At 52.5% G+C, this 24,016-nt stretch overlaps 1 protein-coding gene across 3 annotated transcripts in view; it reads left to right on the forward strand.

The window, feature by feature from the left end:
- The first annotated feature begins 2,690 nt into the window (after window positions 1–2,690).
- TRAF5 (TNF receptor associated factor 5) overlaps window positions 2,691–24,016 on the forward strand; it is a 45,690-nt gene continuing 24,364 nt past the window's right edge. For all 3 annotated transcript variants that reach the window (XM_055419027.2, XM_088845246.1, XM_055419029.2), the window contains exon 1: window positions 2,691–2,774. The gene's annotated coding sequence lies outside the window, so the exon portion shown is untranslated. The remainder of the gene's footprint in view (window positions 2,775–24,016) is intronic.

The following is a 24,016-nucleotide window of genomic DNA, read 5'->3' on the forward strand; positions in this document are numbered from 1 at the left end:
ATTCTGTTTAGAATACTGCAAATATTTTGAGAACACTAAAACCACTAAAATTCATCTCCTTTTCAGCTGTTTGTCTGATGTCACATCAACCATTTTTTTTGAGGGGCAATGTGGTGTAGTGACTGAAGTGAAGTGAAAGTCACTCAGTCATGTCCGACTGCAATCCTGCCAGGCTTTGTCCATGGAACTCTCCAGGCCAGAATACTGGAGTGGGTAGCCGTTCTCTTTGCCAGGGGATCTTCCCAACCCAGGGATTGAACCCAGGTCTCCTGCATTGCAGACAGATTCGTTACCAACTGTGCCAAAAGCAAGAACCAGACTCCCCATATTCAAATCCCACCTCCCCCAAAACTAAGAATTTTACAATTTGGGGCAAAGTATTCAAGAGATGAGCTTTTCAAACTGTAAAATAGGGCTGATGATTAATTGGGTAAATATAGATAAAATACTGAGCACAGTACCTGGTGTATAATAAAACTTAATATGAGCTATCATCTTCTAATGTTTAATGTGTGTTTCTACTATTTAGCTTCCCTGGTGGCTCAGATGGTAAAGAGTCTGCCTACAATGCAGGAGACCCGGGTTCGATCCCTGGGTTGGGAAGATCCCCTGGAGAAGGAAATGGCAACCCACTCCAGTACTCTTGCCTGGAAAACCCCATGGACCGAGAAGCCTAGAAGGCTACAGTCCATGGGGTCGCAAAGAGTTGGACACAACTGAGCCACTTCACTTCTACTATTTAATGTGTATTTATGTCCTCTTCTTCCCATCCATCTTCAAGGTCCTTGAGGAGAGAGATAATGTCTCCTTCATCAGCTAGGTCCCAGGATTGGTTTTCTCTCTTCTCCCAGACACCTTGCCCGGGGCTCTGTGACAAACAAGGGGAACTGGGGACATGCCCTTGAGTTCTGACTACCTCCTATCTGAAATTCCTCTATCTTCCCACTGAGACTCCCAGCTCTGGAGTTATGTGGCCTCCCATTCCCACCACTAAAAGATTCACTTTCTATCCCAGAATCTGATCTCATCATATTTAAGGCTTGGATATCATTCTTGAGACAAATAGGCTGCTTTATTCGATTGATGGGCAAGAGGGATGGAGAGAGACAATTGAATCATATTTAGTAACAGTACCAGGGCCCTGAGCATACCTGCATATATGAATTCAATACACTGTGTTTTTAGCCAGTGAAAGAAGATATAACCTTACAAAAGCATATTGATTTGTAAGCATCCTGGGGAGTGTGAGGGTGAGGGGTGAACAATGAGAAATGAGGTGTGTGTAGGCAAGCGTAAGTGAAGGTGACCCTATCTCTCCATGAAATCATTAATCTGACTTACCAACCAAATGGTTAGAATCTGGATTTCTGGCTCTTGTTGAAAAAGAAGCAATCAGATAAGGACAGGCTGGCGGGGAGCCTGGCTGCTGCTCTGGACCCCACACACGGTCTGCAGTGCAGCGGTGGCCCTCCCCTTCCCCCTGACCACAACTTTCTCCTCCCTCCTGTGTTTCCCGCCTGGCTCCTGTGCATATCTGAATGGTGCATGTTATTATTCACCCTCTTTGATGAGTAATTGAAGCCCAGGCAGTTAAGTAAATTCCCCAAGGTCACCTAACTGAAAGTGAAGGAACTAGAATTGGAATTTTGGCCCATTATATTCTAAAATCCATGATCTCCATGCTCCGTCAACCTTCACAGAGGAGATTTATGTGGAATACAAATATCAGTTAGAACATATACTCATGGAGAGAAGTGGTGTAAGAAAGAGTCCGATATTTGGGAGAAGGGAGACCTGGACTCAAGAGGAAGCTCTGGCACTTGCTGGGTGTCACACCTTGGGCACATCACTTTGTGTCACCTCTCTGGGCATCAGATGGCTCATGTGTAAAATGGGCATCCTCAGGTCTACTTCACAAGGTTCTTAAGACCACAGGAGATGTCTGGAGAGTCCTAGGTACAATGGCAAGCCCTACAACTCTAAGGGATTGCTAGGCCAGCAAGGAGAGGGCTGGCAAATTGGTCCTGCTGTAAAGGAAGGTCAGGAGGGCTTGATTTGAACCAGAGCTCTGGTGGCTGAGATGTTAAAGAATCTGCCTGCAATGCAGGAGACCCGGGTTTGATCCCTAGGCTGGGAAGATTCCCTTGGAGAAGGGAATGGCAACCCACTCCAGTATTCTTGCCTGGAAAATCCCATGGACAGAGGAGCCTGCCAGGCTATAGTTTGTGGGGTCCCAAAGAGGGGGACACGACTTAGCGGTTAACACACTTTCAGGAAAGGAAAGGAAAGAGAAGTCACTCAGTCGTGTCCGACTCTTTGCGACCCCATGGGCTGTAGCCTACCGGGTTCCTCCGTCCATGGAATTTTCCAGGCAAGAGTACTTACTGGAGTGGGCTGCGATTGCGTCAAAATATGAAGGTTGTCTCTGATTGAAGGGTAAGACAGTCCAAAGGCACCCAGGGAAGTCAGATGGTTTTTCTTTGTAGATACTCAAGATTCGAGGAAGGGTCGGTTAGGTGTCCAACTGGCCGGCTTTCCAGCTGTCTCTCAGCATCCCGCCCAGCAACCGCGGGCGCGGCCGCCTCGCCGGGGGCCCTGCGCCGCTCCCCGCGCTCGCTCCGCGGCCCCCGGCCCCGCCTCTCCGGGCCCGGGCCCGCCCCTCCTCGGCGGCCTCCTCGGCGGGCGGGGCCCCGGGGCTGAGAGCCGAGCCCCTGCCTCGCCGCCGCTGCCCGGAGCAGCCAGGCGCCCGCCGAGCGCCCGCGCGCCGAGCCCAGGTGAGCCCGGCGGGTCGCCGCGTGGGGCCGGAGGGAGGGCACCGAGCACCGCTTCTCAGCGCGGCGCGTGACTTTGAAACCGAAAGCACGTCGGCGGCAGGAGCCCCGCAACTGCTCCCCGCAGCCCGGCCCGGCCGCCCGTCCCCCGCTCGCGCCCGGCGAGTCCCCGACGGCCGGGGGTGGGTGCACGCGAGGAGGCCCCGGGGCCCGGAACCCCGGGTCGGGAGAAGCCGGCGGGGCAGGTGGCCCCTGATGCGGGCGGGCGAGTGGGTGCGATGTGTATGGGGGCGGGGAGCGGTTGGGTTCCGGGGCCCGGGGCCCGGAGCGAGTTTTCTGAGCAGTGAAGGGGTGTTCCGAGGATGGAGACTGGGGGTCCCGAGCTGGGGAGCGCCTCCAGGGCGAGGGTGTCCACTCCGCGGACCAGAGGCAGGTCGGGGTGCGCGCCCGGGTTAGGACTTCAGGCGTGCCTGGCACACGCGCCTGCAAATCCCTGTCTTCCTCCATCGCGCCCTGAGGCATCCCCTCTTTCCACTTTTGCACGACTTTCCAGCCAGAATATTCTAGAATGAAGCTTAAATACTGGCATGCATGGAACCTCGGGGAGCCGTTCGATTGGGCGTGCTCATTTAGAACTACCCTTACCCCCAGCCAAGGAGAGCTCAAAGGGGTCTTGGAGGAAACCAAGACTCAGGTAGGAACGAGTTGCCCGGGGAACACCCAAAGAATTGGTGGAAACTGGGTTCTCCACAGCAGATGACCTCACCCTTGTTACTGCTCTGCAGGGTTTTGGTGGTTCTGAGAATTCTCAATGAATTCAGGGGCCACTGCTCTTGCTACTAACCCCCTGGGCGTCTCCTCTGACTCTCTCTGCTGTTTCTGCCCCCTCCTGCAGAGTTTCCATATTTGGCTATTTCAGATTTACTTTCATCAGAAGTCAGTTACCTCGCAGTGACAGGCAGGACTGCTGTGCACTCGCGGTGGGGTTGGTGAAACGAGGCGTGTCTCCCGGCCGGGACTGTCTCCTGCACACCCCACCCTCCACAGCCCCGGGCTCTGACCCGTGTCCCTTCCGGACAGGCCTCTAGTAACCAGCTGAATTCGGGAAATATTTATTGGGCACCAGTGATGGGTGAGAAGTGGGGAAGGGCCAGTGGAATACATTCCTTCTTTCAGAGATGCTGCTGCTGCTGCTGCTGAGTCACTTCAGTCGTGTCTGACTCTGTGTGACCCTATAGACGGAAGCCCACCAGGCTCCCCCGTCCCTGGGATTCTCCAGGCAAGAACACTGGAGTGGGCTGCCATTTCCTTCTCCAGTGTGTGAAAGTGAAGTCGCTCAGTCGTGTCAGAGATACTTGCATTTTAAAAGGAGACAAAATGAAAAGAAGTTGGTTGAAGTGCTTCTGGGTATAGAACAGTTCTAGGGGAGGGGAGTGAGACTTTTAGTCAGGGAAAGCCTGGGCTAGCACCTCTCAAATGGAGGAGCATGCAGCTGCCTGCCTTTCCTTCCCCACAGACAGCTGAAGACAGGGGTGTTAGCACGATTGATGGTTTGGGTGAAAACCTTATCATCTGAACACTCCCACCTCCAACTTCAATTTGAACAAGAGAGACAGATGCTGCTGCAGAAGAGATGAAGGTGCGTTGGAGGCAGAAAACGTCCAGCCTTTATCAAGGTGGTCGTTGTTGCTGTTTTGGACTCGGTGGAATGGGCTGACCCTCAGATGCTGGAATCTCTCTCTCCCTGGATTCTGGACACTGGGAGAAGAAAGCCTTCTGTCTGAGCCAAACTGTGGAAGCTCTGCCAGAGGGGTGGTGGTGGAGGGGGAGACTTTCTCGGGTCCTCTGGGCTGAGGTCTGAGGACAAGCAGGGTTTCCATTGGTCCGCAAGCATCCACCAGCCCTGGGTGGCAGAGTAGTGGAAAAACTACGGAAAGGTGATGGGGTCCCGCTGTCACCACCGGAATGATTCTAGAGAGAGGGGCTGGATGTCTCTGAGTCAGTCCCATCAGGCTAGCCTGAGAAACAGGCCTCCCGTGATGATCTCAGCTTTACTGGAGAGGACCCTGAGAAGAAAATATTGGAGCCTTGTTCATAAAGCCCTCCCCCTTTCAAAGCATTTTTCCCGTTGCTCTGGTCATCTTGTTCTCATTTTGTCCTCCACGATACCCTTGAGAGTCAGGCCAAAGCAGGATTATTGTCCACATGGCCCAGACGGTGAAGCACTGAGAGGAAAATAACCCTTTGGGCACCACTGCCGGGCCAGGCTTGGGCCTCCGAGGGCTCTGGTTCCTCTGCCTCGGACCCCGCACTTTGGTTTCTCAGAGCTCCATCCACCCACCTCCGGCTCAGTGAGGGGTGAACAAGGGGTGGTGCCTGCATGCCTGCCGTGCTTGGTTGCCTCTGACTGTTTGCAATTGTAGCCTATGGACTGTAGCCCGCCAGGCTTCTCTGTCCCTGGGATTCTCCAGGCAAGAATACTGGAGTGGGTTGCCATTTCCTCCTCCAGAGGATTTTCCCAACCCAGGGATCGAACCCACATCTACCCAAGTCTCCTGTATTGTAGGTGGATTCTTTACTGCTCGGCCACCAGGGCTTCCCTGTTGGCTCAGATGGCAAAGAATCTGCCTTCAGTTTAGGAGGCCCAGGTTTGATCTCTGGTTTCTGAAGATATTCTGGAGAAGGGAATGGCAACCCACTCCAGTATTCTTGCTTAGAGAATCCCTGGGACAGAGGAGCCTGGCAGGCAAGGAGTCAGAGATGACTGAGCAACTAACAAGCAGACTCAGACTCTGATCGTGTCTGGATGATCTGTTCCCGGTAACACAGAGCAAGTTCTCCTGGAGACTCTGGCCATGGCATGAACAGACACCCGCTGTGTTAGTTCCACCTCCGCTAGCAAACTCAGGGTGAGACTCAGGGTATCTGGTCTTGTTTGTAGCCTGGCGTCTGGCACGGAAGAGGACTAAACAGATGCTGGGGTTGAATTCACTGGAAGTGTGTCTCCCTTGGGCTTCGAGCTGCCGGGGCCCGATGGCTGGGAAACACGTCCTGGGTGGGGCTCTGGAGACACTGCGCTGCCAGCAGGACTCATCTGCACCCCAAAGTCAGCATAGTGGTTCCAGTTGACAAATAGCTGTCTCACCTGCTGAACTTCTCACTGCCTCCCCGAGAGCAGGGAGAGGCAGCTGCTGTTCTTGCACGTTACCTGGCTGCAAGCTGGGCCTCAGACGTGACTTCAAACATCTCACAGCACGTGGGGAGCGGCCAGGATCCCAGCCCATGTCTTCTGACTCCAGTTCATGAGCTCTGTGGCTAGAGGAAACCAGGATTCTGGGCAGGAGGGTGGGGGGACTTGAAGGGCATTCATCAAAGGTTGCCTGACACCTCTGTCACCCATCCGGGTTCTTTAATAAGAGTCAGGAGACCAGGGGGAGGAGGGCAGCGGCTGAGACCTCCTCTGAACAGCGATATCTGTTCAGATGGTGACTTTTCCCGACGTTCCTCTGGGGCAGGAGCCTTCACCCCAGTAGTGTTGTAGGTGGGGTATGTGTGTCCGTGTGTATGTGTGTGTGTGTGTCGGGGAACAAGCTGCAGGGCAGAAGTCACCCCCAGGGCTGCTGAGGCCAGAGCCAGGCTACAGCATTTGCTGCTTTGCTCAGAGTGAAACTGCGTTTGGAGGGCCAGACAGCAGCTGTTCCCCTCGGGTCCCCAGCAGGCCCTGTCTTGTGAGGAAGTGGGCTGGAGGGCCAGGGGGAAAATAAAAGTGAAAACACTCAGCAGTCCTCATAGAAAAATTCAAAGTCCCTTTGCGGTGACAGTGATAAGTACTTTCTGCCCATTGGCACCTGAAGGCAGGCGGTGGTACCTACAGGTGGAGACGGGGCTGTCGAGAGAGCAGCGTGCAGCCAAGTGTTGGTGCAAGTCCTGTGGCCCCGGGGGTGACTGAGGGAGCCCAGTGAGCGCCCTGCCCCAGGGAGTACCCAACTCACTTCCTTCCAGGAGAGCCTCACGCCTTTATCTTGACCTGAGCTCCATCATCACCCCTCCTCTCCAAGTCAGAGCATCCCTGAGGTTTTCTCTACAGCTTTTTTCTCTCTCGAGGAAAAGGAGGTCTTTTGACCAGCGGGAGGGCACCTTCTCCATCTACACCTCCGATCCCACCCTTGCCTCTCTCTCGGAGACAGAGACAGACCTTATAATTCCCTGGCCACTGACTCCTTCCCCTCCGCCACATGCTCCCCTCTGTTAAACAAGACCCCCGCTTCCTCGCCCTTTCACTGACCAGCTTCTGGAAAGAGCAGCTGGCACTCGCCCTTGCCCTTGGCGTTCTCTTCCTCGGCGGCTCCGCCGGCTCCGTGCATCTGCCCCGCTGCCCGTGTTGCCCTTTGCAGGCTTCCAGGGCTGCTAATCCTCAGTCGCCAGCCTGCTCTGCAGCTGCTGCTCGGCTCCTGGAAGGGGGCCGCACCGTCCCCACTGATGTTTGCTTCCTTGACCTGGAGCTCCTCGTCCTCTTCCCGCCCTGAGCTGGGCCACGGCTGTGTCCTCGGGCTCCCCTGGAGCCCTGCGGTGCAGCCAAGGTTAACCAGCGCTCGTAGGGAAAGGCTGCTCAAGTCTCTGCCTCTCAACCAGCTCTCTTCTTGGCCAGTTCGATTTGTGATGTTTCAGGAGCCCCTTGGGCTTCCCTTGTGGCTCAGCTGGTAAAGAATCTGCCCGCAATGTGGGAAATCTGGGTTCGATCCCTGGGTTGGGAAGATCCCCTGGAGAAGGGAAAGGTTCCCCACTCCAGTATTCTGGCCTGGAGAATTCCACGGACTATGTAGTCCATGGGGTCGCAGAGTCGGACACGACTGAGCAACTTTCACTTTCGTAGGAGCCCCTTAGACACTCACCCAGGCCGCCCCTGCCCCCGCGTTCTCCCTGAGCCTGGCAGACATCCTTGCTGTGCCCGCATCTCTCTCCTGTCCCCAGCCAGTCCTGACCTGCTGTCTTTCCCCAGGGCTGCTGCCTGAGTTCCCTGGTCCAGCCCCGCCTTCCTGTACTGTCTGAGCTGTCCGTTCACTCACTTCCCAGCTCGTCTGTCTTCTCTCCACACTGCTGCAGGGGGGCCTCCTCACTGCAGAGTCTGATCAAGACCTACTCCTTCCACTCATGGCATGGTGGAAATAGTGTGGACTTCAGATCTGTTATTTATGACGTGCCAGTTGTCGTTGTATGGTTGGGGCAAGTTGCCCAACTTCCATGAGCTTCTGTATTCCCACGGGTAAACAGAGATAGTAATGTCACCCACTTGGGGTTGCTGGAAGGATTAAATGAGCCAATTATATACACAGAGCCTAGTGTCTGGCAAGTATTCAGCAAAGCTGGTTTTCTTCTTTTATGTTTTTGACAGCATAGGGATTTGTGGGGGTCTCTGGGGAGGTGGAAAATGTTTGTCTAGACTGACAGCATTCAAATTTAAATTAAAAACAGACAAGCACAAGACCTGCCACATACCGAGGTAGACCCTCATTTAAACTAGCCTATTGCTTCCAATTTGCAATCTCTAGACCAGGCCAACCTCAAGGGCCAGAGTAGGTGAACTGGCGTGGGGCAGGGCATGGTGTGGATAAGTTGTGCTGAGCCTTCAGCAGGCAGAGGGCAGAGAGGGGGGCTAACAACCCCAGGTAAAAGGAGGCCCAGCTCCAGGGGGTGGATGTCAAAGGGAGATTTGCAGTCCTTGAGAAAGACTGGTGGGCCGAGCAGCGCAAGCTTGGAGGAGTAATGGTGCTGGGCAGTGGGGCAGCACCGGGAGCCAGCAGAAGAAATGAAATGGATTTGGGAAGCCAAATGCAGCCACTGGCTTGGTCACCAGGAACAGAGCCGTCACTTCGGTGGAATCCATTGGGAGGTCAGAGCAGAATGAGGAGTGAGTGGACTTGGGGCCAAACTGCCAGTCAGAGCCCTCTCCGTGCTCCCTTCCTAAGGGGGTGGCTCGGGACACCCCCGCCTGTGCTCCAAGCCTCCATCAGAGGAGCCCTTGATGCTGGAGGATGGAGGTGGGGGTGGGCATGGAGTTAAGCTGAACTAGTCATGAAAGTCTGTCTTTTGCCTTCAGGATGTGGGGACTCTGAAGAAGAGACTGGGCAGGTATCCCTGATACAGCCTAGGCTAGCTGCCCATGCTTCCCTGGGATAAAGGCAAAAAAGTGAAGGCTTGATTGCTAAGCAGATGCAGAATAAAAAAATTACTAAGCAGCTGGTGGGATCATTCCAGGAAGCCCCTCCTGAGGAATGGGAGGACGGACAGTTGGGAGGAGGCTGGGGAATACTGGGCCGTGGGCAAAGGCGTTTCTGCGAGATGGAGGAAGGAAGGAATGTGTGTGTGCTCAGGGGGTCCGGCTCTTTGCGACCCCATGGACTGTAGCCCTGCAGGCTCCTCTCTCCATGGGATTTCTCAGGCAAGAATACTGGAGTCAATTGCCATTTCCTCCTCCTTCTTCCCAACCCAGAGATCGAACCCTTGTCTCCATCTCCTGCATCGGCAGGCAGATTCTTTACCACCATGCCACTTGGGGAGCCAGGTGAAGAGTTGTTCTTAATGGGTGGAAAGTAGATTATTCTAGAATAGATTGATATTGAGGTAGTTGTTATAGAAAAACACCCAATAGTTTGGGATGTTGCTTCAACCTTTCCATAGCATTCCCACAGACCTTCATCAGAAATGTTCAGTGCCATGTATTTGCTTTGGATGGGCAGATGGTACATTCTTTCGGTCTTTCCTTGATGCTGACAAAAATTCCATGTATGTGAGTTCAGTGGTTCACTGACCCTGGATCTGTCTCACGAGTGTGACTTCTGTAGCCCCTGTCTCGTCCACCTTGTGACTGTAATGCTGGGTTGTATCAGCTCTGCTTATGCTGTGTTGAACAGCTGCAGGGCCTTGTCGACTGAAAAAAAGATGCACAACCTGAAAGTTGTGAGTTCTTTTTTATTTGGGGCAAGTCGAGGACTGCAGCCTGGGAGACAGCACCTCAGATAGTTCTGAGAGACTGCTCCAAAGAGGTAGTGGGGGAAGGTCAATATATAAGGTTTTGGTGAAGGGGAAGTTCAATGCAATCAAATGTTTACAAGAGGTTTTCTGCTAGTCACAAGGAGTTGTCATCATGAAGGGATTTAGTGCTTTTCTAGATATGAAGAGAGGCAAGGATTTGGGATTACGAAATCAGTTCCTGAAAATATCTAACTATCTAAAGACCTGTTCCCAAAACCATCCCAAAGAAAAAGAAATGCAAGAAGGCAGAGTGGTTGTCTGAGGAGGCTTTACAAATAGCTGAGAAAAGAAGAGAAGCAAAAAGCAAGGGAGAAAGGGCAAGATATACCCAACTGAATGCAGAGTTCCAGACAATAGGAAGATGAGATAAGAAAGCCTTTGCAAATGAACAATACAAAGAAATAGAGGAAAACAATAGAATGGGAAAGACTTGAGGTGTCTTCAAGAAAATTCGAGATATCAAGGGATGGGCACAATAAAGGACAGAGATGATAAGAACCTAACAGAAGCAGAAGAGATTAAGAAGAGGTGGCAAGAATACACAGAAAAACTATATGAAAAAGGTCTTAATGACCGGGATAACCAAGATGATGTGATCACTCACTTAGAGCCAGATGTCCTGGAGTGTGAAATCAAGTGGGCTTTAGGAAGCATTACTACAAACAAAGCTAGTGGAGGTGATGGAATTCCAGCTGAGCTATTTAAAATCCTAAAAAATGAATCTGTTGAAGTATTGCACTCACTGCCAGCAGTGGCCACAAGACTGGAAAAGGTCGGTTTTCATTCCAATTCCAAAGAAGGGCAATGCCAAAGAACATTCAAACTATCATACAGTTGCTCTCATTTTGCATGCTAGTAAGGTTATGCTCAAAATCCTTCAAGCTGGGCTTCAGCAGTATGTGAACAGAGAAATTCCAGATGTACAAGCTTGTTTAGAAAAGGCAGAGGAACCAGAGATCAAATTGCCAATATTTGTTGGATTGTAGATAGCAAGGAATTCCCAGAAAAACATGTACTTCTGCTTCATTGACTACACTAAAGCCTTTGACTGTGTGGATCACAACAAACTGTGGAAAATTCTTAAAGTGATGGGAATACCAAACCACCTTACCTGCCTCCTGAATGTAGGCCAAGAAACAACAGTTAGATCCGGACATGGAACAAACGGACTGGTTCCAAATCGGGAAAGGAGTAAGTCAAGGCTGTGTATTGTCACCCTACTTATTTAACTTATATGCAGAGTACATCACGCGAAATGCTAGACTGGATGAATCTCAAACTGTAATGCAGATTGCTGGGAGGAATACCAATAACCTCAGATATGCAGATGATACCACTCTAATGGCAGAAAGAGAAGAGGAACTTTAGTTCCTCTTGATGAAGGTGAGAGAAGAGGGTGAAAAAACTGGCTTAAAACTCAATATTAAAAAAAAACTAAGATCATAGCATCCGGTCCCATCACTTCATGGCAAATAGAAGGGAAAACAGTGGAAACAGGGACAGACTTTATTTTCTTGGGCTCCAAAATCACTGTGGACAGAGACTGCAGCCACAAAATTAAGACACTTGCTCCTTGGAAGGAAAGCTATGACAAACTTAGACAATGTATTAAAAAACAAAGTCATCACTTTGCCAACAAAGGTCCATCTAGTCAAAGCTATGGTTTTTACAGTTGTCATGTACGGATGTGAGAGTTGGACCATAAAGAAGGCTGAGCACCAAAGAATTGATGCTTTCAAATTGTGGTGCTGGAGAAAACTCTTGAGAGTCCCTTAGACTGCAAGGAGATCCAACCAGTCAATCCTAAAGGAAATCAACCCTGAGTATTCATTGGAAGGACTGATGTTGAGGCAGAAACTCCAATACTTTGGCCACCTGATGGGAAGAACTGACTCATTGGAAAAGACCCTTATGCTGGGAAAGACTGAGTGCAAGAGAAGGGGGCGGCAGAAGATGAGATGGTTAGATAGCATCACTGACTCAAAAGATATGAATTTGAGCCAACTCTGGGAGATAGTGAAGGTCAGGGAAGCCTGGCGTGCCACAGTCCACGGGGTCACAAAGAGTTAGATGGGACTTAGAGACTGAACAGCAGCAAAAGATCTGTTCCACCAGTTTCCCTGGAACACAGAGTGCTTCACTCTCCACCCGGATCTACCTTCAGGGTGTGGTGAAGTCAACAGCTGCAGCAGCACAGTCTCCGCAGAGGTAGGTGGCAAATGCCCTTGGTGAGCGCCTGTTTGTAGTTGATAGCCTTCTATACCTGACTTATCTGTTCCTAACTTTCTTAATATAATTTCTCCTGCCTGGAATGCCTCCTGTTTTAATCTACTATTCCATGCCTCTTTCACTCTTTTCAAAGAAAACTCAAAATTTTGTTTCTCATTATAAGGCTGGCCCCCAAGACCATGCCCAGGTTCAATAATTTGCTAGGAGGACTCACAGGATTCGACGAATAGTTATACAGCTAAGGTTTTTCACCGTGAAAGGATCCAAAACAAAATCAGCAGAGGGAAAAGGCACTTGGGACAAAGTCTGGAAGAGACCAGGTGCGTGCTTCCAAGTGTCCTCCCCCAGTGAAGTCACACAGGACATGCTTAATTCATCCTGCACTGAACTGTGGTAACACCTGTGAAATGTTATCTATCAGGAAAGCTCATTTTTACTGGAGACTGGTCATATGGGCACCTTCTGCATAGCATACACTGAAAATCCGAGACTTCCAGGGGAAAAAAAAAAGAGAACAGCAACAAAAACAGCAGATGTTCAACCTAAACCATATTGTTTGCACGGTTTAGGTACAACGAGCAACTCAGGGCGGGGAGCTGCTGCTGCTGCTAAGTCACTTCAGTCATGTTCGACTCTGTGTGACCCCATAGACGGAAGCCCACCAGGCTCCCCCTTCCCTGGGATTCTCCAGGCAAGAACACTGGAATGGGTTGCCATTTCCTTCTCCAATGTGTGAAAGTGAAAAGTGAAATTGAAGTCGCTCAGTTGTGTCCAACCCTTAACAACCCCACGGACTGCAGCCTACCAGGCTTCTCCATCCATGGGATTTTCGAGGCAAGAGTACTGGAGTGGCAGGGTGGGGAGAGCCCACCCCAAATCCACCTTCCCAGACATCATGCAAGGGCCGTCCTTGTAAGCAGAGCTCTCTGGGGGTGGCAGTTGCAGCCCTGCTATCTTAACCCTGTTCTGCCCAGCTTCCCTCCATAATCCCACCTCAGTCGGTTCAGTCATTCAGTGGTGTCCGACTCTTTGCGACCCCATGGACTGTAGCATGCCAGGCTTCCCTGTTCATCACTAACTCCCAGAGCTTGCTCAAACTCATGTCCATCGAGTAGGTGATGCCATCCTACCATCTCATCCTCTGTCATCTGCTTCTTCTCCTGCCTTCAATCTTTCCCAGTATCAGGGTCTCTTCCAAGGAGTCAGTTCTTTGCATCAGGTGGCCAAAGTACTGGAGTTTCAGCTTCAGCATCAGTCCCTAACTAATCCCTCCTCAGTGCCTAACTATAATTATGCTACAGAGAGAATGCCACTACGTGAGGGGCCAGAAGACCTGGGTTCCAGCCCAACATGGCCACCTACTGCTGAGTGACCCTTTGGATCCTGCAAACTTCATTTCCCTATTTGGAAAAGGAGAGTTGTAGTTCTTGTTTTCAGATTTCCAGGGCAACTGTGAGGATCAAGTGAGATGACTTAGTGGGTATCCACCCCGCTTGGTTGAGCGCCTGCTATGTCCAGGGCTGTGAGTGAGCATGGAGAGTGTGGAGGGAAGCGTGGTGCAGTAGCTTTGATAGGAGACAAGCCCGAGGTTGAGTCCCAGCTCTGCAATTGGCAGCTGTGTCACCCTGATCATGCTCTTCGAGCTCCCTGAGCTTCAGGACCTGATCTGTAAAAGGTGAGCATGAGTCATGAAACTAGTGCCCATCATTCACGGGGCTGCTGTGCAGAGTACGTGCAACAACCCAAAGGAAGCAGCTAGCCACAGTTTCTAGCACATTGCAGGCACCCAAAGGGGCAGCTGTTCATTTACTCAGATATTCGAGTGCTTGCTCAAGACACAGTCCCAGCCCTGCTTCATGTGTGGATGCAGACTGATATTGAACAGATAATCACATTAAAAATGAGTGTACTCAGAAGTGCGATGAAGGAGAGGTACAGTGTGATGATGGGCTTGTGCTGAGGAAGAAGGGGGCCATGCTGGCTGAGGGGGTCTGTGAGGCTTCGCTGCACAGCGAGGCTTAAGCTGGTCTCGGATGACTTGAGTTCAGTGAGAGGTGGGGGTCAGGGAGAGGGTGTTTCCAGAGCAGAGACAAGAGCTTGAGCGAAGGGAGACCAGTCTTAGGATGAGGGCTGGGGGAAAGAACGGTCTCCACTCCTGTGAGGAATGGCAAAAAAAAAAAAAAGCCAGAGAGGCTGGAGAATAAGGGGTGGGGAGGGAGATGCCCTGGAGAAGTGGGCGGGACCGTGGTTAGCTCGGTGGAGGGTTTGGAACCACGAGAGTGATGGAAGGCGGTGGAAAGCTTGTGGGAGTAAGAACACCGTGCCTTTTTCAAAGGCCAGTTAGGCTGCTGTGTGGGGGATGCCTGGGGGAGAGTGGGGTAGGGGGGCCCGCTTGAGGGGAGCCCCATAGCGGGAGGAGGGTGGCGTGAACCGGGTGTTAGAGGAGGAGAGAAGAAGGCGCTGCCAGGGATGCGTCCAGTTGTCTGGTGGCAACAGCAGGATAAAAAGCAGCCCTTCACGGAGAGGGAGCCCTGCAGAGAGGAGATGTCAGCTCCGTTTCAGGTGTGTTGGCACTGGGGTGCCTGTGAGACACTGAAAAGGAGACGCCAGATGGGCCGTAGCCCATGTGGGTCCAGACGCGGTGGGGACGCTGGGGAGCGTTTAGTTTGCTCGTGTCTTTGCTGGCAGGACTCTGTGGTTTCAGGGAAGCTAAAGGGAAAGAGTGTTTTAAAGGGAAAGTGTGCATTTGGGGTGAGGGAGGGGGTCGGGGTCACTAATATCTGATGCAGCTGGGAAGCCAGCTGAGATAAAGATGGGAAATTGACTACTGGCTTAAGTGACCCGGAAGTCCCTGGGCCCTGGGTGAGAGCAGCATGGGGTGCTTGGTGGGGGTGTCAGCCAGGCCCAAGTGGGCTGAGGATTGGATGGATTGGCTTGACCAGAGGCCGGTGGGGATAGTCACTCCACCGCATGAGGTGGGGCGGGAGGAGTGTCAGGAGGTTTGGCTGGGAGAGGAATGCAAGCTCGAGCTTCTTAGGCAAATGTGAGATGGGAATTTGGAGGGTGGCTTGCCTCTGAGAAGAGACCTGTGCTTGTGTGAGTGCCAAGGAAGGAGGCAGCTGAACGGGAGAGGCTGAAGTAGAGGAGGCTGGAATCTGGGGCACGCGGAGAGTCTGGTGCAGAGGCTGCCTCTGCGAGGGGGTGTGGGCCGTGGAGCAGCCCCCCTCCACCCGCACAGGGGGACAGAGCGTGCAGGCCCTGCTCAGTGGCAGGAAGTGGAGGTAGCTCTGGTCGGAAGATGTCTATTTTCTGTGCAGTAGGAAGTGAAGTTTCCTGGTGAGATGGCGGGAGGTGTGGTCAAGGTCTGTGGGGAGGAGAGAGGTTTGAAACAGATGTTGGAAACGAGAGTGAGCTGAAAGGCAACCTGGCCCAGAGCCCTGTGACCTGTTCTCCTGAAAGAAGTCTCTGGTGAAGGACTCGAGCCAACGTGATTTTGAATTCTAGAACCTTGTGAGGCGCCTCGGTGAGGACCCCATACCTATTTTTTGAAAAAAAAAAAAAAGTCCTCAGCATTTTCCCGCCTTCCCACGTACCTGTCCGCCCACCCAGGGGCTGCTTCATGCTGGTGGGACCAAGGAGCATCATTGAGGCTCCAATCTTCCATCCCCCTCTTCATGCCCACTACCCCACCGCCCACCAAGTGCCCATCATCGGCCAACTTTGCCTTCTCCAGCTGTAGACCGCCGGTAGACCGCCAGGACTCAGAACGGAGTGTCAGGCCCTGGGAAGCACGCTCAGTGGGAGAGAGCCTGTCCTGTCTCCTCCAGAAACTCTGAGGCTGTTGTTCAGTCTTCCCATGAGTTCTTACTGATCGCCCAGCATGTGCCCTGTTCTAAGTATTGCTTACCTCCAGAAGCAGAAGAAACATTCCCGGAGGCAGAAGAAACATTTCCAGAAGCAGAAGAAACATTCCCGCCCTCACAGAGCTTATATTCTGGCAGGAAGGTAGTAAAGAAGCAAGTACCTGCCATGCTGCATGGTAATAAGCACCTGCCATGCTGCATGCTTTGGGGAGGAATGCAGCAGGCTAGGGGGCTGCTGGGGATGTTATGATTCCAGGTGGGTTGCGAAGTCCTCGCCTGTGAGCTCACATTTGAGCAGGGAAGTGAGGAACGAGCTATTCAGGGGTTGGGGGTGCGAGCATTCCAGCAGGGGGACAGCACGCAGGAGGCGCGTCTGCCAGTCAAGAGAGAGCCAGGCTTGTGCGACTGGAGTGTGTCCTGGGAAATGGAGACGGAGGATGGAGACCGGGTCACAGGACTCTGAGGACACCAGCTCATGCCCTGAGTGAGTTGGGGTCCTTGGGGCAGAGGAGGGACATATATCTGACTCTATTTGACTGCTGGGTTGTGAACACAGTGTGAAGGGGCAGGGGCAGAGGAGGAGACCAGCCAGGGGACAAGGGCTGTACCCAGTGGGGATGACGGTGGCTTAGACCAGGATGGTTATGCTGACAGTAGTGAGACGTGGGTAGATATGTTTGGAGGAACAGCCAATAGGATTTGGTGTTGTGGGATAGAAAGTGGGAGGAGCCAAGGATGACTTCACAGCTCTTGGTCCAAGCTTCAAGGGGATTGGTGGTGCCCCTTTACTGAGCTGGGGGAAGGTGGTGGGAGGAGCCAGCTGGACAGAGGAAGGCCGGATGTCTCACATTTGAAATGCTTAGTGAATAAATGTGGAGCTCTGGACTAGGCATTCGGGATGACTCATATCCAGGACGGGGACCCAGCCTGCAGATAGGAACCAGGAAATTGTCAGCCTTAGATGACATCTGAGCTCCGATGAGCTCACAAGAGCACCAGTGTAGATGGAAGAGGGACAGAACCAGCCCAGGTGCCCGAGAGGTGGGGCAGTGAGGAGAAGGTGATCTGGAAGCTGGCACATGTCACACTGTAATGGGCTAGAATCGAGCTGGGGAACTTGTTAAAAAGGCAGACTTCTGGGTACTACGGAGGGCTCCTGATTCTGAAACATGTTAGTTAGGGCACTCTAAACTATTGTGGGCTTCCTTAGGTGGTGCTAGTGGTAAAGAACCTGCCTGCCAATGCAGGAGACATAACAGATGATGGTTCAGTCCCTGGATCGGGAAGATCCCCTTGGAGAAGGGATGGCTACCCACTTCAGTATTCTTGGGCTTCCCTGGTGGCTCAGACAGTAAAGAATCCACCTGCAATGCGGGAGACCTGGGCTTGATCCTTGGGTTGGGAAGATTCCTTGGAGGAGGGCATGGCAACCCTATTCTTGCCTGGAGAATCCCCATGGACAGAGGAGCCTGGTGGGCTACAGTCCGTGAGATCGCAAGGAGTTGGACACAACTGAGCGATTAAACACAGCACAAACTATTGTAACAAATGGGCCCCCGAAACTGGCTTGGTGTCCACGCCAGTATTTTTTTTTAATATTTTATTTATATTTATTTTTATTTATTTGGTTGTGCTGGGTCTTAGTTGCAGCATGTGGGATCTAGTTCCCTGACGGGGAATTGAACCTGGGCCTTCTGCGTTGGGAGCATGGAGTCTTAGCCACTGGACCACCAGGGAAGTCCCCAAGCCAACATTTTGATCATGTCCCAGGACACATTCTTAGCAGAGCATCCAGGGACCGAGCCACTCTGGAAACTCTTGCTGTGCTCTGCACCTAGGCATGGTCCCCACTGAATTGAAAACCCCTTGGAAATAGGAACTTGGGGTCCTGTCCCACTGCACGCTTTCCCACAACAGAATGAGATTCAGACCTCTGCATGCAGCAGGCACTGAATAAATGCTGGCCAGGAGTGAAGAATGGACAGACATGGATGTGGGGTGTTTATTTTTGTGCCAGACACTGTGCGCTGGTCATTTATGTGGATCAACACATCTAATCCTAACTCTTAGGGTTAGCGTTAGCCTTAAAGGCAGGTGCCTTTAGTGTCCTACTTTCTAGATGAAGAAAAGGTGACACAGGTGAGTGAGTGGCAGAAGAGGTTGAACCCCCGTGGTCTGGTTCAAGAGCTGGTCTCTAGCCATCAGGCAGCACTGCCTGTCATTCCACACCTCCTTTTTGGTACCAGGTGGGATGTGATACTTTTTCTTCCAGCCATGACATGAAGTGAACAGCACTGGATTTGGAGGCAGGAAAGCCTAGATTCAGATTCTCGCTGCATCACATGTTGGCTATGTAATTTGGGGGCATAGGTACTTCACGACTTGGGGCCTCAAGTACTTCATCAGAAACATGACTGTGATTTCCCCCATGGGGTTCGTGTGAGGACTGGGTGTGATCTTGTTTGTGAAAGTACAAATTGCAAAGTCGTTGTGCAGGCAAGGTATTATTAACTTGAAAAGATCAAACTGTGGAACCCCTATGATTGATTACCGAAAGAGCTGCCAGAGGGGTGTAGACTGTAGGAAACCCAACACGCTTTGTTTAACCAGACCAGTTCTTCTGTACCATCCTTTATGTATTGATGTTTCTTCCTGACATTTGGTTTGACAGGTTCGCTGTTTCTGAAACCCTGTGACACTTTTGTTCAGCTGATAACCCTTAAGTACCCTCCATAGCTGACCAGCTCAGTTGTGGGAAGCCACTCTTCAGATTCTGTCTTCTTCTCTTGGGTCCCCTTTCCGGCTTCCCTCTCTGTCATCCTGATCAAGCCCATCGGTCCCAATAGCCTGACGTCAAGCATTGAACTGAGGGGACTCTAGGCTGCCTGCCCATGTGTGGGCTGGGCACCTGGGGCAGTGGGCCTCAGGAAGCTTCTCTCCCCAGAGCTGGGCTGAGAGGACCGCCTTTGGTCCCATCTGCTTCCTCCCCAGGCCGCTGGTCAGGCGGGGATTGCCCATCTGCCTCTTCCAGGCCATTGACTCATGCCTCAGCCACAGACTCTCCCAGAGCTCTGGGCACTTTTGGCAGCTGACAGAATGTCACTGGTCTGTGGTCAGCTTTGGAGATAGGAACCGAACACAATGGCAGGTATGCGTGAGCTTTGTGGGAAGCTGAGGCCCAGCTCAGATGAGGTTGGCTTTTGGTAGCTAAAAGTCACTGAAAGGTCAGGTCAGGTCAGGGTTTCTGGATCCTTCTTGGCACATCTGTTCTGTAGCCTGACAAGCGTGGTTCCAGTCTCTACTCTTTCCTTAGAGCACCCTTAGGCCATGGAGGGTGGGACCTGCCCCAGTTCTCACTTCAACATGCTTTGAAGTCCCAAGCTAAAATCTGAACTGCTATTCTTTGGCTGTGTTCCCAAGCTCCCGTGTCGCTTCGCTCGTGGGGCCGCTGGAAGTCTCCATCACTTTCTGAGAGCGTGTGCTCTGCCTGTCTGTCTTTAGAAGAAAAAGGACCATCAGGAAAGGAGAGCTGAGTCTGAGATGGTAGCCCGGTGACTCGCTGAAGCGGGGACCCTCACCCACACTCGGAAGTACAGTCTGGCTGAGAAGGGGGAAGCATTTCGAATGAGGGGAGGTGGGAGTTGTGGCCGGAACTAAGGGCAGAGGGTGAGCCCTGCAGGGAACCACCCAGAGGTGCGGGTGGGAGGGGAAGCAAAAAGTACAGTGTCCCCAGGGGAGTTCTGAGAAGGAAGTGCCAAAGGCCACATAAAGGGCAAGAGGGCTCCAGGTTGGGAGAGGCCAGGTGGCAGGTCTGATTCTGTGGTTATGGTTTAGAGTTTAGATCACCGACTGAACACAACGTGCTTTTCCAAACCACTTAGGTAGTAGGGCCCGACACCCAGGTGATTTGGGCCCCCAGCTTGTTCAAGGGCAGAGGGAAGGTGGCGGGTGGATGAGATCTGAGGAGGGACACAGGTCTGAAGGGACAGCTCTGGAGCCAGGAGGGGAAGGGAGGGGAGAAGGTGGCTGGTGCTGGTGTTGCTGGGCTGGTTGCTGAGTAGCCTGGAGACCACTCCCTGCCATGGGGAGGAGGTGCTGGTGTGAGGATTCCTCCCTGCCCCATGCTACATTTCTGTTTCCCCATCAGGGTCTGCAGGTAGTGATTTCTCAGCAAAAGCATGATTTACAAAAGTGACTGACTGACCGTGTTTAGTGGGAGATCTTCCAGTGTAACCAGGAATTCAAAAGGATGCATTGGGTGAAGCGAGGAGGAAAATATGTTTGGAGGATGAAATGGAGACATGAGAAAATTGCAACAGAAAGGGTAGAGAAGCAGTGAGCTTAGTCAAGGGTCCCAGAGGAGAAGGGGCAGCACCTCGTGGGTTGTGGGGGGTGTGGTATCTGGAAAACCCACCTTGGTGCATGCATGGGAAGGTGAGTCAGCAATGAGCTGTGCCCACCCACAAGATTATCAAGGCCTTAGAGTGCTGACTGAAGCGGGGTGGGGGCACAGTAGGGGACATGGGGGGAGGGGTGGGCTCACAGGACTCGGTCGTCAGATTTATACTCATCACTTTCACTTCTGGGTGAGGGCATGGGGGTAGCAATGTGGGTACTTGTGGTGGAATTGCTAAGTTGTGTCTGACTCTTGCGATCCCATGGACTGTAGCCTGCCAGGCACCTCTGTCCTTGGGATTCTCCAGGCAAGAATACTAGAGTGGGTTGCCGTTTCCTTCTCCAGGAGATTGTTCTCAACCAGGGATCAAACCCGGGTCTCCTGCATTGCAGGCAGACTCTTTTACCAACTTGAGCTACAAGGGAAAAAGCCAAGTCCATTCCCAGCAAACAGGTGAGTGAGGAAACGTGAGAAGATAAGAACATAGGAAGGTTTGGGGAATGTTTAGGCAAGTCTCCATGGGCTGAGGTAGCTGTCTTCTCACCTGAAGGAAGGAGTGCCTTCAGAAAAGGAACCACTGATGGAGGGCTCTGTGCGGGCTCTCGGCTGACTCTGGGGCCTGGAGACTAATGAGGACAGCCCCCTCCCCCAGCAGCCCATCGAGTGGACCCCAGACCTAGAAGTGAGGGCAGCAATGGACATGGAGCTGAAGCTGAGGGTCCTTGAGTCAAAGTTTCTTCTAAAGGAAGCTCTTGTGGGAAGATCAGCAGTCCTTTCTCCTCTTGTTCTAACTTCTGAGCAAGCATATCCCAAAGGTCTCCTGCAGCATCACCTGGAGCAGGTGGACTCTGGATGGTTCTGAGCAGGAGAGAGAGTTCCCTTCAAGACTTCCCCGAGAGAGACTTGATATGAAAGCAGCAGCCGCCTTACAACCAGGAGCCGGGCGGGGGTGCCTTTCAGCCCCTGACCACCCACTTCTCTCCACCAACAGTGCTCTGCTGCTCTCCCAGGAAAATAAGGAACCAGAGGTTTCCTGACAACTTGAAGAGAAATCACACTTCTCTTCAAAGGAATTAAAACCGTGCCCACATCATCCTTCATCCTGCGTCCAAGAAAAGCCTCTTCTGCAAAAGTATAAGGAAAAGAAAAGACACCCTCCTTCTGCCTCTGTGACATCAGAGCCAGCCATCCTGTGGGCGGACAGCTGGGGTTGGGGGCCAGTTGTCATGTGTCATCAGGCAGGAGTCACCTGCTTCCTGTGTGGTCTCCTGTGTGGTTTCCCACCCTGTTAGACCTGATGGAAAAGGACCTCGCTTCGCCTGCTTTTCTCCAAGGCCCTTCTTCTGGGTCTAACCTTCATGGTTCAAGGTTAATGAAAATAAACCTGGTCTGGGTGTCCCTGGTGGTCCAGCGGTTAAGAGTCTTCCTGCCAATGCAGGGGACATGGGTTCCATCCCTGGTCCAGGAAGATTCCCACATGCCTGGGAGCATCTAAGCCTGTATGTGAGCCACAACTATTGAGCCTGTGCTCTGGAGCCCATAAGCTCTAACTGCTGAAGCCCTCAAGCCCTGGAACCTGAGTTCCACAAGAGAAGCCACCGCAATGATAGGCCCACACACCACGGCTAGAGAGTAGCCCCCCACCCACTGCAACTAGAGAAAAGCCCGCACATAACACTGAAGATGCAGCACACCCATAAACAGATGAGTAGATAAATCTTTAAAAACAAAAAAACCCAGTCTGTCCCAGAGGTCAGACGGTGGTGGTGCAGTTGTGTTGCTGCTGCTGCTAAGTTACTTCAGTCGTGTCCGACTCTGTGTGACCCCATAGATGGCAGCCCATCAGGCTCCCCGGTCCCTGGGATTCTCCAGGCAAGAACACTGGAGTGGGTTGCCATTTCCTTCTCCAATGTGTGAAAGTGAAAAGGGAAAGTGAAGTCGCTCAGTCATGTCTGACTCGTAGCGACCCCATGGACTGCAGCCTACCAGGATCCTCCGTCCATGGGATTTTCTAGGCAATAGTACTGGAGTGGCTTGCCATTGCCTTCTCTGAGGTTGTGGGAACAGCAGAGAGGCAGAGAAGGTGGCGGGTTGGAGCAGAGACCGGGCGGTTGTCTTGAGGGCTTTCGCCTTCAGGGGAAGCAGATTTCTGGGCCGCTGCAGACAGAGGCTTTGGGGACAGCTTGGGGCCCATCTCGGTTCTCTCCCCGTGGAGGCAGCATGCTCCATAAAGGGCTTGTCTTCTTCTTCCTCTTTTGCCGCCGCCTCCTTCCTCCTCCTCTTCCTCTTCTTTTTTGTTTGGTTTTTAATTATTGCTGTTTTTTAATTTTCCTGCTTGTCACCCTTCTTCCTGGAAGAGCAGTATCTCAGAATTCAAGGGTCAGATGTGGCATTGAGAAAGCGGACTGCCTGTCCTCCCACGGGTGGGTGTCTGGCTGTCCCTGCTGGGGCTGTTCTCTATTAGATCACTGCCCAGGGCGGTCACCCCATCTTGGGATTCCACATTTTAACTTTTCCTCAGCACTAACCGCCATCTCCCCTCCCTTAATTTAAGCCCAGGACCCATCGCTGGGTCTCGGGTGGGTATGGGGAAATAAGGTATTTGCAGCTGCCCCCTGTTGGCAAATGTGCCCCTCAGGGGGTTGGCTTCTCATGGTCCCGGGGAGGCCTGAGCAGAGCTGAGAAACGGCAGTTTGCCGTCCGGCAGCCCATCCTGTGACTGGCAACTTCATGGGCCGGTGTGGTGCTACCCATCTGCTGCCCACGGCTCAGGAACCACCCTGGGGCACCTGGCCAGCCTTTATGCCCCCATCTCGTCACCCGGGCCTGCAGGTCTCACCTCCCAGAGGAAGCAGTGTCTCAACTCTCAGAACTCGGTCTTACAAAGGGGACTCAGAAGGGGCTGCAGGCCTCTCCCACCTTCCCCAGACCACCCCACTCCCCCAGGCACCGAGGTACATTTAACAACCATCCCTGGACCCTGGGAACTGTTGTCAAATCCAGTCACTGGTTGTAGGGATCTCATGGGAAGGGGGGGTCACACCAGCTGAATGGGGGTTACCTTGGGGGGAAGCATCACCTATTAAATCTCAAACAGGGGGCTTCCCTGGTGGCTCAGTGGTGAAGAATCTGCCTGCCAACGCCGGAGACAAAGGTTCCATCCTCGATCTGGGAAGATCCCACATGATGCAGAGCAACTAAGCCCGTGCACCCCAACTACTGAGCCCGTGCTCTAGGGCCCGGGAGCCACAAGGACGGAAGCCCGCATGCCTAGAGCCTGTGCTCCGCGACAAGAGGAGCCCCGGCAATGAGAAGCCTGCACATTACGACTGAAGAGTAGCCCCACTTGCTGGCCCTTGAGTTCTGAGATGCTGCTCTTCCAGGAAGAAGAGTGACTAGCAGGGAAATTAAAAGAAACGACAAGAACTAAAAACCAAAGGAAAAAGAAGTGGAAGAGGAGGAGGAAGGAGAGGTGGCAAAAGAGAAGAAGAAGAAAAGCCCTTTATGGAGCACGTTGCCTCCACAGGCGGAGAGACCTCCATGCAGCAACAAATAAAGACCCAGCACAGCCAAGAATAATAAATAAATGGTCCCAAGTAGGGAGAAGCAGGGGCTGTGCTGGGACAGGACCAGACTGCAGACTCCCGCTCTAGCTTCCTGGAGCTCCCCAGCAGCTATTGCTCTGGGATGTCTTATCTCTCCAGATCCTATGTTCCTGACGCAGA

The sequence above is a fragment of the Moschus berezovskii genome, chromosome 17 (assembly GCF_049115385.1).
Source record: "Moschus berezovskii isolate FMDL1 chromosome 17, NW_MosBer_1.0, whole genome shotgun sequence".
Taxonomy (NCBI): domain Eukaryota; kingdom Metazoa; phylum Chordata; class Mammalia; order Artiodactyla; family Moschidae; genus Moschus; species Moschus berezovskii.